Genomic DNA, 3,842 nt, shown 5'->3' with positions numbered 1-3,842 from the left:
AGTACCGCAGGAGGCAACCCAGCCCAACATTGCAAAAAAGGCCCACCACAATGGTTAATCGTAATTTTTAGATGGAATGATTAACATTGACAATCTGTTGTGATAGAAATTGCCAAGTAATATATATCAATACTTTAAAGGAAGCTAATATGATATAAAGTTGTATATGAAAACACTGTTAATTAAAAGTTAATAGTAAAATCACATAATACCATATTATATCATATACTATATAATAAAATTTGGGCGTAGATGTCGTGGTGACACCAAGTGGCTTCACCAAATTGAAGAAATTTTTTTTAGATTTTTAGATTTTAAAAAGAAAACATTTAAAACCAACTAATATTAGATTAGCATTAGATTTTTTGTTCATGTCAACTTCTAATTATAAAGACCAACAAAAACTAATTAGATAAACCCAATTCGAATCAAATATCATCCCAAAACTAATTAGATAAAACAGGAATACAAAAATTTCTAATTAAAATGAATTACAAGGAACAAAAAAAACTAATTATATGAAGACTAAGATGCATAAAACATAAAAAATAAAAATAAAAAACAGAAAGGAGAAGATGAATTTGGTCACAATTGAAATCTTATCCACATCAAATACCACTTCCAAATATTAATATTTTGCTATTATATATTGACTCCTTTAATTTTCAAACTAAGTCTCAGTCTCAGTTTAAAAAAAGAAAAAAAAAAACTCTCTCCCTTTCCTAGAAGTCATTTGACATGGAAGATGTCACTACCACCACTGGCAAGTATTTTTTTACACTTTACATGCACTTGATTTGTCTTTCAAAATGAAAATCTATTATGAGTTTACGACTATCAAGATCTGTAGATTCTGCTAACAAAAAGCAAAGAAACACTATTTTTGCAAATAGATCATATAATCAATGAACAATTGAAGGTAACCAATATAATCATACATTTATTTTACATAGTAAATTTGTATCGAATTACAAATTTATCTGCTTCAATTATGTACATTTATTTTATAATAAATTTGTTTCAATAAACTAATCTTGAATTATGAATACTTCAATAAACCAGGATGCTATTGTTGTTGCAAATTTGCAAAGATGTGATATTTATAATATGTACCAACAAAAGAAAACTCCATTTAAGAAATTGATCTCCAGTCAAGTCTTTTTCTTTTTCTTTTTTCTCTAAAAAGTATTGTTATTATTAGTGCATTGGCTTTAGTAGTTGCCATGCATAAGTTTCTTCCTTATGGGTTAAATGGTTGAACAACATTTAAATAAAAAAACAAGAGAGGATGAAGATCCATTATGGTTGCAGAAATTTTTTTAGATTATTAAGAAAATAGATATAATTTATTTTTTTGATTTTATCTTCTTCTTTTATAATTTCTAAGTTGATAAAAATCTTAATTTGATTACAATCCAAATTTTAATCATTTTATTATTAATTTATTTTTTACTATTTTTTCCCTCTTCATAGTCATACATGGTTACTTTTTATATTTTTATTTTTTTTATTTGGATTAAAAAATCCAAAAAAAAAAAAAAAACCAACGTCAATAGTTAGGAAGAGTTAGACACGTGCATGAGTTGGAGAGTTATAACTTATATCTATTTGATTATTGAGATAAACCAATCTTCATAGTGATTTTTTCCTCTTCACACACGGTTATCCTTTTTTTTTTTTTTTTTTTTTTTTTTTTTTTTTTTTAATATGTGAATAGAAGGAGTACATACACATTGGAACATACATACACATCCAAGTCTACTTGGTAACCCCATAAAGTCATTTGTTTATTTAAAAAAAAAAAAATCATTATCCGATTTTTGTATATCTAATAACTCAAGTCTTTTTCCTATAGAGACAGACCAACTAGAGAGAAACATTTACCGCTAGGACCCTATTATCAAGTGAATTGAAAAATTACTATAATTATTATAATTTTTTGAGATTATCTATTAGATGAAGCCTTTTGAATCCTAACTGAGTTAGGATTTCTAATATATATAGAGAGTTTTTATTCAGCGTAATTTTTTTTTTTTTTTGATATAAAGTAGAAACACAACTTATTATTCTAATCAATTCTCTCCCCCTTACCAATAATTCTCCGTCTCTCATAATTTGTGAAATACATATTGGAATGCTTTATCAAACCGTGGGTTTCAGTTAGCTCAACTGGTAAAGTCTCTGATGGTTGTATAAGAGATCTGGGGTTCAATCCCCGCCTACACCAAAAACTTATTGGTATCTTGGTCTGATAATAAAGAGTTATTATCAGGAGCGGACGCTATAGGTTGAAACTCTGTAAAAAAAAAAGAATGCTTTATCAAACCTACCATCCACACTATTGCAAGTATGTATTTCCTTCTTTGTTTTCGTGTTTTGTGTGTGTGTGTGTGTATATTTAAGGTTTTGCTTATGAGTCATAAAGGCAATTTTAAATCCATGAAATCCATTATATTTCGTTATGTTTATATGTGCTTATTACATTTTTATTTTTGTTCAAATCTCCTTTATAAGTTCAAAGTTTTTTATTTAATTTTTTTAGATAAGTAATTTAATTATATTATTGAAATAATTTTTTTTGATTTACATATACTTTTCTATTAAGCTGTGCATCGCACAAGCATAATAAAAGTTGAGCTTAGTCGCTCTAGTTGTGCCAAGTGGTGCTTCTTTTTCTTTTTTTTCTTTTTATTTAATTTTTTTATTTTAGAGTAAAAAGGTCTAATGCATCTTAAATTGCAACAACCGTATACTACACCAAAAAAAGAGGTCTAATGCATCTCAAGTTTTAACATATATTATATTAAATCAAAAGGTCTAATGCATCTTAAATTGCAGTAATCGTATACTACACTAAAAAAAGAAATAGGTCTAATGCATCTTAAATTATATGATTTTTTAAGAATTTTATATAATGCAATTCATCTTGATTATTGATATTATTTTTTGATTTGGTGTTCTTAATTGATCATGTTGATTATTTCCTCACTTATGGCAACATTAAAATGGCTATGACTGGTAATTTATAGGTAAACATTACATTGCAGTCTAAATACTTACATTTTGTAATTTATGGAATTTGTTTTTAGTCATATGTACAAAAAAAATTATATATGATTAGCACTTCTGTTACTATACATGTTAGCAAGTATTATGGAAAGATTTTTAAGTGCCACACACACACACATATATAATTAAATTATAATTTACTACTAAGAGCTTTTAGAAACTTAAAACTTGCCATAATTTTTAAAAATATTTTATAATATATTTTTTTGCAAAAAAAAAAAATCTTACATAATATACATTTTCTATGTAACTTAATTTTTAAAAATATTTTTACTATTTTATTTGTTATTAGATTTGATTATATTATCAAAAAATATATATTTTAAAATTTATATATAATTTTTTGATTAAGTCATGAATCACACGGGCATAATACTAGTTATTTTATAATTTAAAATAGTTTCCCATTAATATTGTATTTGATAGGATATGAACAAATAAATTGTAGTAGAATTTAAAGTTTTGAATTGTAATCAAATTAAGAATTTTATCAACTTAGAAATTATAAGAGAAGAAAATAAGATTAAAAAAATTATAAAATGATAATAATGTGGCAAGATATGAAGTGGTTAACAAAAAGTCAAAGCTTTTATATATATATATATATATATTTATATTTATATTAAAAAAAAAAAAGGTAATTCCAATGTATTTTGCACAATAAACATGTAATTATCTTAATTCGGTGACATGGCAAGACACTAGTGGGCAAATGGGAAAAGGCAATTGAGGACAATGAATCTGATTGTAGAAAATCGAAACCCTCTCTCTCT

The sequence above is a fragment of the Quercus lobata genome, chromosome 10, assembly GCF_001633185.2.
Source record: "Quercus lobata isolate SW786 chromosome 10, ValleyOak3.0 Primary Assembly, whole genome shotgun sequence".
Taxonomy (NCBI): domain Eukaryota; kingdom Viridiplantae; phylum Streptophyta; class Magnoliopsida; order Fagales; family Fagaceae; genus Quercus; species Quercus lobata.
This window is presented reverse-complemented; position numbering follows the sequence as displayed.